Source organism: Ostrea edulis, chromosome 1 (genome assembly GCF_947568905.1).
Source record: "Ostrea edulis chromosome 1, xbOstEdul1.1, whole genome shotgun sequence".
NCBI classification, from domain to species: Eukaryota; Metazoa; Mollusca; class Bivalvia; order Ostreida; family Ostreidae; genus Ostrea; species Ostrea edulis.
This window is the reverse complement of record NC_079164.1, coordinates 6,661,558-6,677,363: the sequence shown is the minus strand read 5'-3', so window position 1 is coordinate 6,677,363 and position 15,806 is coordinate 6,661,558.

Here is a 15,806-nt window from a genome sequence, read left to right as displayed (position 1 = left end):
TAAAATGACCAACGACACGAACAACTAGAGTGTCAAATTTTCGGGACGACAGGTTTATACGAAAAGAATTACATAATGTGGCCAATATCAACAGATAATAATAACAAAAACTACATATACATACATCTAGTACTACAACTACACTAATTTACAAACGTATTTACAACACAGATTACATGTATTTGGTCTTTAGGCTTGCCAATCAATGTTAAAAATGGAGCGAATTAGGACATGCGTTATTTGTCCAAAGAGCTGATCTAAAATGTACGAATTGATAGAAATAGACTTAATTAATCTCAAGTGGAACGAGCTAACCCAATTAGGTAGCAGGGGACAGTTTTGCACTATAGGTCCGGTCAACTTTTTCAAAAAATGGAAATACCACATATTTGAACTGATATTACATGTGTAAAAATGTATACAATAATTTTAGGATGCATGTCAAATGTAGCTGAGTCCTTAATAAAAATGTTGATTTACAACATGTAGGTGTCACCTTGATTCCTAGGATATAGATGGGTGCAAATACGAAACTAGGACACGTGGTCAGTTGCTGAAGAAATTCCGGTGAAAACATGCAGGGTCTAGCAAAAGGTCTGTAGCTGTGAGGAAAGGTGGATGGCCCCATATGAGAGGTAGATTTTTGAGAAGGGCAGATAGGGTTCTTGATTGTGCACAGTGTCTAAATCCCCATGTTTGGTACTGTGATGGTGTGGGGGTGGTGCGGATTAGCCCAAATGAGTGAAAATCAAAGCAAAAAAAAAAAAGGAACCTGCTCAGAGCAGGTTTTGTGCACCAGCACCAGCACCAGTATTTATAGATTACATGTAATTTAGGGTCATAATTTATTAACTACATAGCGAAAGCGTTATAGATAAAAGTTTGAGTATTAGTAGTATAGTAGAGACAAACTGACCCCCTTGAACCGGAGTCGAACCGGCGTCAAGATGGCGATCCTTCCGTTTCCGCCAAGATGGCGGCTCTTCCGTTTCCACCAAGATGGCGGTCCTTCCGCAAAGATGACGGCCCTTCCGTTTCCGCTAAGATGGCGACCCTTCCTCTTCCGCCAAGATGGCGGCACTTCCGCTAAAGTAGGCATCACCCTTTACCAGGACTTTGGACCTGCTACCCGAAGGCAGGTGGGTTTACTAATTTTTTTTTTAACGAGAAGAATGAGTCAGACCTAGGCACACATCAGCAAAAAGCTAGTTTTCATACCGACAGAATCAGCGTTCATAGCCCGATCATCGATACGAGGGGGGAACGTCCTCGAGTTGGTTTTCACGACCGCGCCTTGGACTAACTCATGGTTTCGGGTCTTTACGACCGCGCCAGGGACCATTTTTGGAAGACATCCCCCGAGGGGGTTTCGAGTCTCTACGACCGCGCCAGGACCCCTCAAAATGTGGCCTAACCCACCCTTCTCGTTTTTGTTTTTGTTTTTAATGAAACAGTTTAACCACAAATGAAGGTTCCCAAGCAATACTTTTTTTCATTATGACTTACTACTCCTGTTGATCATGCCCATACAGTTCGGAGCACTTTCGTGTCCTGATCGATTGTTTCGGATTCTTTTCATAATTTGTTTTCAAGGTACTGTTCTACACACGGACAAGATTTAGACCATTGATCGTGTTCAATTTAAGGGGAATGAAATTGTTTCCAGTTTCCTTTAATTTTAAACCACATTCATAACATTGCATTAAATCCCCGGACCCTTTTAAAGAAAAATCCGTTAGCAGCCATATGAAGGACATTTGATCCTTTCCAATTAATATACAAACGTATTCAAACGATTGTGGAAACTTACCATCTGGGGTTCCTTCATTTTTATGAAACATTTCTTTTACAACACTCTTTGTATACCTCATCCCGAGCATGCACAGTACACACGGTTAATTAATCTATTTTTCTCTCGTTTATTCTGCATATTTACTTTACGGGTATGACTCAGACATTTCGGACAATAAAATATGGTCAGCCTCCCCCCCCCCCCCCTCAAACAGTCTGGATGTAAAGGAAAGCCCTCTTTAATTTTTCTCTAATTTAATGTTTTCGCCTTAATATTTAATAATTGAACCGTTTTCTCAACTATCTCATCCAACTTCTTTTCCCCACCTTTCCTATACACTAAACGTTTGTCTTTCAAGATAAAGCAGTCGTTTAATTGCTGTCTAAGCATTCTATAACAAGGTGAAGATAACGAACAGTGATCAATCTCATAACTCCTACAAGCAATACAAATTAGATAGTTGGGCAGACACGGACCCCTGGACACACCAGAGGTGGGATCAGGTGCCTAGGAGGAGTAAGCATCCCCTGTTGACCGGTCACACCCGCCGTGAGCCCCATATCCTGATCAGGTAAACGGAGTTATCCGAAGTCAAAATCAGTGTGCCAAGAACGGCTTAACAATCGGTATGAAACACGTCAGACAGCATTTGACCCAATGTGAGGTTGTATTGACGAACTAGATCGTTATAACGACCATAGAATTTGCGAAATGCTGACTTCAATCGAGACTGTTGAAATCCCTGTACCATCAACTTGTTTGTCAGTAGCTTACCTCAATTTAAAAACTGATTATACCGAGAACAAGCTCTTGCATATCGAATCAGTTGATTCCTTCGATATCACGAATGTAAATGAGCAATCTTCTCCAATAACTTATTAGAAATAATATCACGTATTCTGTACAAATAATCCTACTGACTAAAGGTCAATGTCAATCCTTCCGATGTAAAATTCCTATTCATATATTTCCGCAGGTCCAGGGTCACCGTTTCTTTCTTTTTACATACTCTGATGATGTAATGATCCGGTAGGTCGCATGATGCAGTTAGGGTACAGCCACTAACATTATATACATGACCACTAATATCGTCGCATTCATTACAGTGTCTTCTATTTTCATTTAGTCCCAGGATAGCCGACATGAAAGTGAACAAGACTAATCCCCACACGATTTTTAAAATCCTCACCCGTTTCTCACATCTTGTTTCCTCCATAACTGATAATTTATCGCGAAAGACCATCTATTTATACTTTTCTACCGAGGGTTTGAGAATAAAACTGATGCATTTGATCATCATCCCTTAATCGTATTGTTCTTGATATCCGTTCCATACTCAGCTCTCTAGTGCGATGGTAACCAAATTATAAACAATACTTCCCACACAACACTGATTCGGGGGATTGATATGCCACCTTATTCCAAAAATATCCATGTTCTAAAAGAACCCTCTTAAAATAAAAATGATAATGTTCGGGAGGGTGACCTAAGGGGTAAACAAAATTCGGCAGGTCCGCTTTCCGGTAGATATAACGCTACCCAATGTATCCCCATTTCTAGACTTTCAGAAGTGTTTACTATCATAGATGACGGTCTCTCCCACTGAAGATGTAATAAAGCATCAGCCGGCCATACCCCACCCGCTCTAGCACTCATCCCCAAGTCGTGATACATAGAAGTGAGGAGTTGCACGGTATTCATATTACACTGACGTTCCTCGTATTGTCAATGGTCAACACACTAGAAAATTTTTCGTAACAAATAACCATAACACTTTCCGGTAGGGGTTGGCAAATTTCAAGTCTAATCTCAGTTGACCTTTTTCCGAGACAGGCTGCAAGCCCTGAGATTCGTATTTATTTTTGAAAACATAAATGCAGTTACCCTTGGAAAAGTCACTCCTGGATACTAAACAAGACTCCTCGATAAAAGCCGAATACACATATAAGTAGGTACCCCATCTGGAATTGAGATTGAAAGGTTTTAGAGGGTATCTATTTTTGAAAAGCTTCAGAACCGACTAATCATACGTACGGAATCTCGGGAACCGCATTAAAGAAGTTATCGGCACTAAAGTTAAATTCTCCTCTGAAAATGCTGAAACATTTAATCTCAGATCTTTGAATGGGGTATAAAACCGGGTGGTCAGCCAAGATTCTGTTATGACTCAGGATGAAGCTGGGATGAATTTTCACAAAACACACTTTGAACACGGCCTCCCTGACCCCCACCTTGTATTTTACTTTATCAACGGTCAATATGGAAACCCCACCTCTGTGCGGACGCAACTCTAATCGATTTGAACCCCGTTGATGATCAGTCTATCCGCAGTTGTGTTAAGTAGGGCCATAGAAATATATCAGGGAAAAAGCATTAATAAACAGATCAATTTGTGACAAATTCTGTAAACACAACCCTTTTATACAAAAACAATATGTATATATCATGAAGTGCATATTGACCTCTTATACATTTTTCACCAGATCGACAGTCTCAACATCAACTCTCTATCACGTGATCAAATATCAAGATAAAAACGTATCGTGTATGTATAAATCGTAGAATTGGCACGATATCCAGATATCAATGCAAGTTGAAGTTAAAATACCTTCAAAGCATATTAATTTCTTAATTTGAAATGTGCTGAGAGCAAGTTTATTGTGACTTGTAACATGTCTAATTTTTGCATTGAATATGCAAGATGCAGCGATTTTTGCACATGCGAAGTTGAATCTAACCTGAAAAACATATTTTCTGTTGAAGCCAGAACTTGTTCTCCTAACTTTCCTTTGGCACTGAAGTTCACATGTCACATAAATCAAACATCTTTCGGTTAAAAACCTCGGGGTGTCGTGCCAATGATGAAATTTTTATGTACGGAAACCCTGTGCAAATGAGTCCATTGTGAAAGTAACAATACGTGTAGATTAGGGGCGATATCAATATCACAATATAATATGGATATTACTTTAGCATTTATGTTATATAAAGAAGAAATTGAAACTTTTTCAATATCAAAAACAATTAATATAACCCATTTGACAGAAACTTTTACGCGATTGCAGTTTAACGTTTGACAGCGGTTGTAAATAACAAAACAATATTTTGACATTTCCAACCACAAAAGGACAGTAGATATGCACGTCATGACCTTCGTCATGACGTAATTTTCATTGTGACGTCGTGCAATGTGCCAGTGCGGTAAAGTATATTTATGTACAGCACTGGTATTAAAAGATTTATGGGGAAAGCCTTAACTCAACCGCGTCTTGTTGACAGAGATCCGCATAAAGCGGACCTTCTAAATCCACTATATTCCCTCCCTTCGTATATTGCGATCTAATAAACAACCCTGTGTTATCCCCTCTACTGGGTCTGCTTCATCCATATATCCTGCCGAATCCTCGAAAAAGAGCTGACTAGATAAACACTCTTCCCTTTATTTAATATCAGAAGCCGTGATTACATCTAGATAGGCCTTATAAAGGTAATTAGAGCACACTCCTTTGGTCGTGTTCTGCTGTTGGAGACTGAGTTCACACTGAGAGAAATACTGTGGAGGGAGTGATCCAACTTTATTCTCCGCTTTAATGGGAGAATTATTTTCCTGCACTATTCTTAATTTCAAACGCAACCTGGAATTTTTCAAATCTACATAATTATATGTATTTCCCTGAATATTAAACTCAATGGGACCGTCCTTCACTATCTGCCTTTGGGTCTAATTTCTACGTAATCAATGCATTATATGGCCGTCTCCAAGGGAGGACGAAAAATAATTGCAAACGATGATCGTAACTCTTGCCTTCTTCCATGACGACTGATGCCCACCCTTAATCAACCTTCCTATTTATACTTTTCCCAGCGTTTTTTATTATTCCTTCCCGGGGGCATACGTTGAGGTTTTAAATGAGTTAGAATGGGTTCACGAGGCATGGGCTGTCCCTCCTTTTTCATTCGCTTCAAATACGATTCGGCTCGTTTTAATTCTTGGGCAATGGGACTTACCAGTTCTATCTTAGGCTCGACTTTCTCGCCTTTACCATTTTGACTTACGATCCAGTAACGAGGAGAAAGTCCTTTCCAGTTGGTTTGAGCTCGGAAATAGTCCTCCAATTCTTCCACGGATTAGACTTTAGATTCTAAATTCATTTTTTCCTTAAATGAAGTGTACAGTTCAACATGTTGTTAAAATTTGAGGAAATCTGAAAGTTGACGTCCTTTATATAGATTCTCACGTGTTCAATTCTAGATTTAGCTACGGAGAGGTAAACAGTGGGCAGATACACTTCTTTCAAAAACGAACGCTCCGCGAAAATGCTGAGCAGCACAAGGAGTAAATGAAAATTAAGGATGCTATACTCGCACAGATTAGACAGAATGTAATACAGGCTAGACACGGAGGGAAACTCCACCATTTCTACAAGTCCCACCTCCCACTCTTCTAAATTTAGGGGCTGATTTAATTCTACCGTAAAGTCAGAGGGTGTCCCAGACAAAAACAAATAATGAAACATGACTGAAATCCAGGAAAACTTCCCTCCTATTTATACTTTTTTTAAATTCTGCCATCGGTATCATATTAAGAAGGCCAGGGAGGAGGAGGCGGAGGAAAATTAATTATAATGGATCAACAGAAAAAAGTATACAGTTTAGTTTTTACAATGTTGTCTTATTATTACACGTGGGAGGAGTAGGAGGATTGGTCATCCGAGGTTTCGTCATCACTTTGTGTGTTCTCATAATAACTATCGTCATCACTTTGTGTGTTCTCATAATAACTATCGTCATCACTTTGTGTGTTCTCATAATAACTATCGTCATCACCTTGTGTGTTCTCATAATAACTATCGTCAGCCTCTAGCATGTGATCAAACTCTTTTCTGTATTTATTGAATGTGCGGGATATAACTTTATCATAATCCACATCCCGTTTCTCGATTAAGGTTGAAACTCCCTTTTTGATAGTACGATGCAATTTGCATCCAAATTGGCAGGATTCTTCCGTATTTCTTGAGAAGTAAGACTCTGTCTTTGGTTACATTATTTTGCTAACGTCTTCTCGAATTTCTTTCTTTGAGAGTTCTGGATTTTTCTCCATAGGTTCATCAGCCTTTTTATTGAACGAAGGTAGATTTCCCTTCCATACTTCATTCACTAGAGAATTGAATCCCACGTCGTCATCTTCGTCACTCACGTCAGACATGGTGTCGTTTTCATGCGTATTTTCGCCCATTGGACAACCATGTTTGACATGGCGCTGTGAATCGTAAGAGCTCACATACATTCACTTTCCTCACGTCAACAGACAATTAGGTCCACATCATATTCGTACAAAACTTTACTCTATTCCTTTGAGGGTTTTACACACGTTATTTGAAGAAGCTATGGCTAGTCTAAACTTGGATTTTTCAACACCTGAATATAGACTGGACTCTATGATTATGGATATTGCCTACCACATGCTCTATAAAACAGCACGGGCCATGGGTGATATTCCTTCCAAATCATGCCGTCAGTTCCTTAACCTCAAATTTACAAACAAAGGAATAGATGCCGTCAACATAAGCAATATTCTTCGTCATAAAAGGGTTCAGTCGTGTATTCCAACTTATTTCAAGTTCAAGTCTACACCCTGTATTTCCTACAGCTATACTTCTACTATTGCATCCAAACTTTTTAATATAAACAAACTTTGCAGTGCATAGATATAGACCATCTTATAGGTAATCCACCAACATGTTCTTGTTCTTCATCTTCTTTCAACTACAGTCCAGCTGGACATGTCATTACTGGTGATGTTGATATAGTTGAAAATGAGGACCTCAAATCACTTATTCTTAAAGGTCCTAAATACAGAGAACCTCGATCTTTTAATTGCCGACAGAACTTCATATCTATTATGAGTTCTGTCGAAGATTATGCCAGACGATGGGCTAAATACGAAAAAGAAGAACTTGATAATGGTCAGAATGGGTTAAAAGCATAAGAGGGATATTAAAATCCCGCATTAGACACATGAAAACAAAAGTACGTACCATCTATCCTTCTGTGTTTAGTAAACCAGAAGTGATAAAAGAATTAGATAGGTTACATGAGGAATATGTTTTGGTTCCAGCTGACAAAGCTAGTAACAACATTGTCTTTGTTTGTAAGGCTCATTATTACAACTGTATCTTAAACGAACTTGGAATTAATTCCACTTTTGGTAATCATACTTATACTCCAACTGCCCTTTCAAAAGATGAAGTTCTTCAAAACCATGTTTCAGTTTTAGACACATTTAATATTCCAGTCAATGGGTCGAATGAATATGAGTTACCGTACCTATACTGGATTCCTAAACTACATAAAGACCCTTACAAACAAAGATACGTTGCTGGATCCAGTAAATGCTCTACCAAGCCCCTATCTTTGCTCCTCACGAAAATGTTAACAGCTGTGAAGGAGAAACTTCAAACTTACTGTGCGACTACATATGCCAGATTTGGTGTTAATCAAATGTGGATTCTAAAACATTCTAAAGAACTTTTAGTAAACTTGAAATCACAGAATTTTTCCCAAATCAATAGCATTAAAACTCATGACTTTTCAACACTATTCACGACCATTCCTCACGATAAATTAAATACTAGACTTTTTGACATCATAGACAGTTGCTTCTTCAACAAAAACGGAAAACGGAAATATTCATATCTAGTGATCAGTCATTCAAAAACTAACTTTGTTAAACACCACTCTGATTCCACGCACAAGTACTCTGAAGTTGAAATAAAAAATATGCTAGAGTTCCTCATTGACAATATCTTCGTGGTCTTTGGTGATCAGGTCTTCCAGCAGTCTTTTGGAATTCCCATGGGCACGAATTGTGCTCCTTTGTTTGCTGACCTGTTTTTATATTCATATGAAGCAGAATTTATTCAAAAACTTCTACGTGAGAAGAAAACATCTCTCGCTGTGACCTTCAATTCGACTTTTAGATGTATCGATGACGTTTTGTCTATTAACAATAATAATTTTCATTCATATGTCGATTTGATATATCCCTGTGAGCTCGAAATAAAGGACACCACAGAGTCGTCCACTTCTGCTTCATACTTAGATATTTTATTGAAAGTAGACATTAACGGCAAACTGACAACTCAACTGTATGACAAACGGGATGATTTCAGCTTCTCCATCGTCAACTTCTCATATTTGTGTAGCAATATTCCATTATCACCTGCATATGGTGTTTATATATCTCAACTGATTCGATATGCAAGAGCTTGTTCTGGGTATAGTCAGTTTTTAAATCGAGGTAAGCTACTGACAAACAAGTTGATGGTACAGGGATTTCAACAGTTTCGATTGAAGTCAGCATTTCGCAAATTCTATGGTCGTTATAACGATCTAGTTCGTCAATACAACCTCACATTGGGTCAAATGCTGTCTGACGTGTTTCATACCGATTGTTAAGCCGTTCTTGGCACACTGATTTTGACTTCGGATAACTCCGTTTACCTGATCAGGATATAGGGCTCACGGCAGGTGTGACCGGTCAACAGGGGACGCTTACTCCTCCTAGGCACATGAACCAACCTCTGGTGGGTCCAGGGGTCCGTGTTTGCCCAACTATCTATTTTGTATTGCTTGTAGGAGTTATGAGATTGATCACTGTTCGTTATCTTCACCTTGCATACATGATTCCACATTCGGAGCACGATGGGTATCTGTCATCATTATTTCTCATGTTTACTTGCGATGGCCATGAATAGGTTTTTAAATTATCAGGTGTTCCAATTGATTTCTGTTGACAATTTGGTAATGTTATCGTCGGATCACATTGAGGATGTTTCTGCATTCGTTGCTGGTAGGCCATCTCACTTTCTTTTTCACTCGCATTGTAAGACGTGTATTCTGAAGACGCCTTCATTTGCTGACTGTCTAGAGGCAAATGATGACAGAGTACTCTCGCGCTCTGATATGAGGTTCAAATATGCCTGTTTGGAATCGCTTCCATTCTGGGATCGTTTACTTTGAATGTAACACTAATGCTCCAAATGGGACTGATACTGCTTTATCATAAGCATCTAGAAGATTCCGAACGTTCCGGGTATATTTGTCGTGCTAGGACACCAATCTGCTGTCGATCTCATGGACTGTTTAAACTCATGGTTCGCTTTTCTTTTCCTTTGTTGAACACATTCTGCATGATGCATACGACACTTAGGTTGCGATGATGTGCACCCTCTGTAAACAATTCATATATTTCCTTATCCTGGGTTGCATACTTCATCGTCAATAATCAGCAACGTTCTTTCACGAGAGTCGATAAATGTATCTGATTTGATATCTTCCATGTTGCCTCATATAAATGTTATCCCAGGAATCCAATACTCGAGTTCATCATAAAGGTGTTGCCATAGTTTATAAATCCACAAGATTTTTTTCTGGTACAGGACTTATGAGTTGGGATTTCAGTAGTAGTAATTCTTTAATCCAAGTGGATTTTCCTGACATCGTGGCCCCGTAACAATCATGGTGAAAGGGTGTAAAAACTTAAAAGTTCCGTCGTTTTCTGATGATTTCCCTAGAGAAGTAGGGGAAGGAAAAGGAGGAGGAAATGTTCCAGTGAGCCGAGGATAAGTTTTGCTTCTAGGAGTGTATGGTTGACTTCTTCCATGGGCAATCCGTTCATGTCTCCTCATATGATCAAATCTGGAAAATGGCCGCTGGCAAACAGTGCACCATGTTGAAGGCATTGTTGTCTAGGATAAAATGAATAAACCTTACCACTTCTCCTTTCACACAAGAATTAAATGGATATTCTCACCAACAACCTAGTTTTTCTTTCATGCATGCGTCGTTTCCGCTCAAAAATGTCCTTTTATACTTTTTTGGGATAGCAGCTGGGAGTAGGAGGAAGAGGAGGAGGAAGAAGAGGAGGAGGATTGTCATAAGTTATCAAAAGAAAAAAGTACCCTGCCGTCCCCCTTCTATGGTTCTATGGTTCTCAATTTCGGGGAGCACACGGGAGTGAGTTTAAGTACTTGCGTTCTAGGAGAAATGAAGATGAGTCTCTCCGCATGCGAGAGTTTGGACCTCACATTTCTACAGGTTACTTTCTCCCGTATTGAGTGACATTCCACCAAGTTCCTCTTAACTTTACATTTCTGCTTTATTGATGTTAATATGCATAGTGTTATTATAACCTTCCACATCCTTCAAAGTATTCTTGGGTATAAAGATGGGAGACTTTGAAATAGCTTAATTATCCGGGGGAAATGAGGGGGCAGGAAGTGCAGATATTCTCCCTTAATTCTATGTAGAAAAGGTTGACATGCTTGTAATATAATATTATGTTAAAACTTTAGAATAAATCATTTGACATAAATCAAATGTGTTTTTATTAACTACATTGCTTGAGTTTTTGAAGGGATAAACCAAACCACCCTTCATTGTTTGAACCTTACCCTGATGACCAGTCCATTATTTTCAACCCGGAGGGATGTTAATCAATGTCTGTCGCGGATAAAAGGGAGAAGGGGTGTCAGTTTGAAGTATCGATGGAAAAACAACTTCAAAGAATGTCACAGACAGGACCAGGGTGGGATGTTCATGAGTTCCGTCTGTCGCGTCGTAATACGGCATGTCATTCGGACAGATAAAGTCCCGGATCACCGTAAAGTTAAATAACAACTTGATGTTTGAATACTTCAATCTTTAGCAAATTGTTTAATATTACATAATTAGAGTATGTCCCGCGGAAAGATAGAAACAAGAAGCTTGTGTCGGAAGGATTAGTCAGTGAGATTATTTGTAAGATATTGGAGAACATTGGTCATTTAAAATCACGATGTCGAAGAAAACGGACCGTTGTTATAGAATGCTTAGACAGCAACTGGACGGTTGTTTTATCATGAAAAATATAAATATATGAAAACAATTTCAATCAGCTTAATCACGACAGGAAAGTGCTCTGAATTGCATGGGCATGATCGACCGGAGTGGTGCGTTAGTTTTATGTATGCAAGGTGAAGATAACGAACAGTGATCAATCTCATAACTCCTACAAGCAATAAAAATAGATAGTTGGGCAAACACGGACCCCTGGACACACCAAAGGTGAAATCAGGTGCCTAGGAGGAGTAAGCATCCCCTGTTGACCGGTCACACTCGCCGTGAGCCCCATATCCTGATCAGGTAAACGGACTTATCCGAAGTCAAAATCAGTGTGCCAAGAACGGCTTAACAATCGGTATGAAACACGTCAGACAGCATTTGACCCAATGCGAGGTTGTATTGACGAACTAGATCGTTATAACGACCATAGAATTTGCGAAATGCTGACTTCAATCGAAACTGTTGAAATCCCTGTACCATCAACTTGTTTGTCAGTAGCTTACCTCGATTTAAAAACTGACTATACCCAGAACAAGCTCTTGCATATCGAATCAGTTGAGATATATAAACACCATATGCAGGTGATAATGGAATATTGCTACACAAATATGGGAAGTTGACGATGGAGAAGCTGAAATCATCCCGTTTGTCATACAGTTGAGTTGTTAGTTTGCCGTTAATGTCTACTTTCAATAAAATATCTAAGTATGAAACAGAAGTGGACGACTCTGTGGTGTCCTTTATTTCGAGCTCACAGGGATATATCAAATCGACATATGAATGAAAGCTATCATTGTTAATAGACAAAACGTCATCGATACATCTAAAAGTCGAATTGAAGGTCACAGCGAGAGATTTTTTCTTCTCACGTAGAAGTTTTTGAATAAATCTTTGAATATATGTCTCAATACAATTATATCGTTAGATTGAGACTTAACATTATTTAAAAACCCAATGTATAAAAAAGGGGGTCAGTATAAGAATGTATTAGGTATTATTTATGTTTTATATGTATCAATGTACACGCGTAATAGTATTTTTTAGAATAACGATTAAAAAACAAAAAGAAAAGGGTGGGTCAGGCTGCCTTTTGAGGGGTCCCTGGTGCGGTCGTGAGAAACCCGTAAACCAACTCGAGGACGTTCATCCTCATATCGATGATTGGGCTATGAACGCTGATCCGGTCGGTACGAGAACTAGCTTTGTGCTGCTGTGTGCCTAGATCTGACTCATTTTCCCCGTTGAAAAAAGTAGTAAACCCACCTGCCTACGGGCAGCAGGTCAAAAGTCCTGGTAAAGGGTGATGGCTACTTTAGCAGAACTACCGCCATCTTGGCGGAAACGGAAAGGGCCGCCATCTTAGCGGAAGGACCACCATCTTGGCGGAAACGGAAGAGCCGCCATCTTGGCGGAAATGGAAGGGCCGGCGAGAGAGCGAAAAGAGAGAGAGAGAGAGAGAGAGAGAGAGAGAGAGAGAGAGAGAGAGAGAGAGAGAGTACCATCTGTACCAAAAGTATCTGAATTTCAAATTTAGTGTCGAAGCACAATCTGTGTTTCCATATTTATATATATTAATGAAACCATCTGTATCCAAGTTAGTTATGTATTTGTTTTGGGGCTGCGAAATTGCCGCCTTACCTTGGTTATGGCGGATGGGTTTTGGGAGGACGTCCCGTGACCCATTTGGCATAATTTTGCATAGATTGCGATCTCCGGGAGTACTGTTTTTTTTCCCAGGCCCCCTGAATCAAGATGGCACTTCTATTGCTGACTGTTTATGCTGCCAAATATCTCTCATTGGCGCATACATTTGTTCATTATTTGTATTTTTCTGATTATTTTATTTCTATTAAATGGTCATGACAAGGACGTCAAAACACATTTTTGCTTATTCAATTGTTATCAACTTGTACCTTTATTTAAGGGTATTTTTGATCAATGTGCTCTGTCGTTGTTTATAATGAAACTGTAACAAAATAACTCAACTTGTAAATTGTCAAACACATCGATCCGGTAATACACTTGATCTCATTATGATTAGGAACAATAAGACATTCTGGTCTAAACCAACCGAACAATTTTAATATCTATAGTACTTAGTAGTACCTATATTCAGAACTTTAATTTTTAGGCACAGAAGAGAAAATGTTGCTCGTTGGTAGAATATATAACGGGAGTGAAAGTAAAATGAGTTTTTCCCCCTTTAAAAAATGACATACTTTGCAATTTTTTAAAGCTGCATGATCCGAATTACAACATTTTTTCCCATCTCGTAAAAACGCTATTAAATCATCGCACGTATGTAGTTATGAGGCTGTATGACATGGCATACATTATTTCACCTGTTTTAACAAAAAATAATTTAATTCTAAATCGATGTTTACAAACAGCCGCGTCACTCTGCCATTTCAAGTGATAGTCACGTGACCAGTTCAAACTTTCAGATCATTGGTGGTCTTATCTGTGTAAAGCTGTGTATTTTGTTACAACAGTATCGTGACATAAGTTTAATAGAAATAAAAATATCAAACACCTCTTAGTAATTCGTTGTTTTACGCTCTTTCAGCCTTAAAACTAGACAATTCCGTCTGAGTTAATACATCATCTTGGGATTCCTCGACGCGCGTGGGGCTACTTATAGACGTCTAACACTGTATAATTTATGCATTATCCGGAACACCTCGGGCCTTTCACCGAATACACCGTGCTTTGGGTGAAAGGCCCGAGGTTTTCCGGATGATTTATATATGTACCACACTATATTTACTTTCTAAATAATATTCTCACTGTTTTCTTTTACATGCAGATGTTTTCAAGCATGTAATTAAGGGAAAGTTAATAACTTTGTAAAGTAATCGATCGGCTTTAAAGTAATTAAATGTACAAAAATGATACATGAACATCGAGTCATTCAGCTTTAAACAGCTGTGCTAAATAGGAATGTGAAAGATCAAATGTAAAACTTCAGTGTGAGTCAATCGAGTGTCTGTACTCTGCACTTTTCAATCATCCATTGTATACGACAAAGAAGAAACGACCCGGGTTTTTTTCCTGAACGATATTCGAAGTATAGAATTAGGCCTATATATCTGAGAGCGATGGTAGTTGTTAGGATGGTTAATTAATTATAACGGTGAAAACAGAAATAAACAATCATTGAGTTTGTGAGTTTGATTCAACAGGTATTACAGGAGAAAAAAATAAATACGCAAGTACATTTTTTGTCGAAACTCGCGTGGTTGCATGCATAGACTTGTATTGGAAACATTGCTAAAATGCAGAGAAATCACCACCGAGAACAATGTGATGACAGGGGCATAGTACCAAAGTGGAGAGGGGTGTGACAACAAGGGAACATGTTGGAAATCGGGGGGGGGGGGGGCAAAGGTTGAATTCTTTGGTTTAATCTTTTGTTTTCGTTGCCATAAACAAAACGTGAGTGGTGGCAACGAGTCAATGCATGGAACTTTTCACTTGGATATAACAAAAAAGAAGGATTTCTCTCTCTCTCTCTCTCTCTCTCTCTCTCTCTCTCTCTCTCTCTCTCTCTCTCTCTCTCATATACATGAAAATAAAAATGATATGTTTAATAATCTATATTTTAGTTTCGAATTCAATTGTGAATTGGCAACATCAATGTTAATAGGCCCATGGTTAATTATCAAAATAGATATAATAGTTTGTGCATCGATTATGAAAATTCAAGAAATTTGCCATCGTCGAATACCCACGACTGATCTCATCTTCTGTTAATCACTTAATGAGTAAAAGACGAGATCAACCGTGGGTATTCGACGATGTCAAATTTGCATTACCTGTAGAAATGATAGCTGATGAATATAATTTCAGTATCAATTCCTGTACTAATATGCAATTTATACCAACTGGTTTGTGTGTTAATGGGGGATACTATACGAATTCAGTTGATAATGTAATTAATACGCATGTCAAGTAGTTAATTCATTGCACCATGATTTGATTTTGTGGGTTATCCAAGTTTCACCCCTACAAGCAGCATTCCATTACAGTTTTAACTATATATAAATATACATATCAAGTTCATTGGTCATATTAAGCTCAGGACCCGTGATCCTCACTTCTAAATACCGAGTGTTTGGAGAAAGAGTAA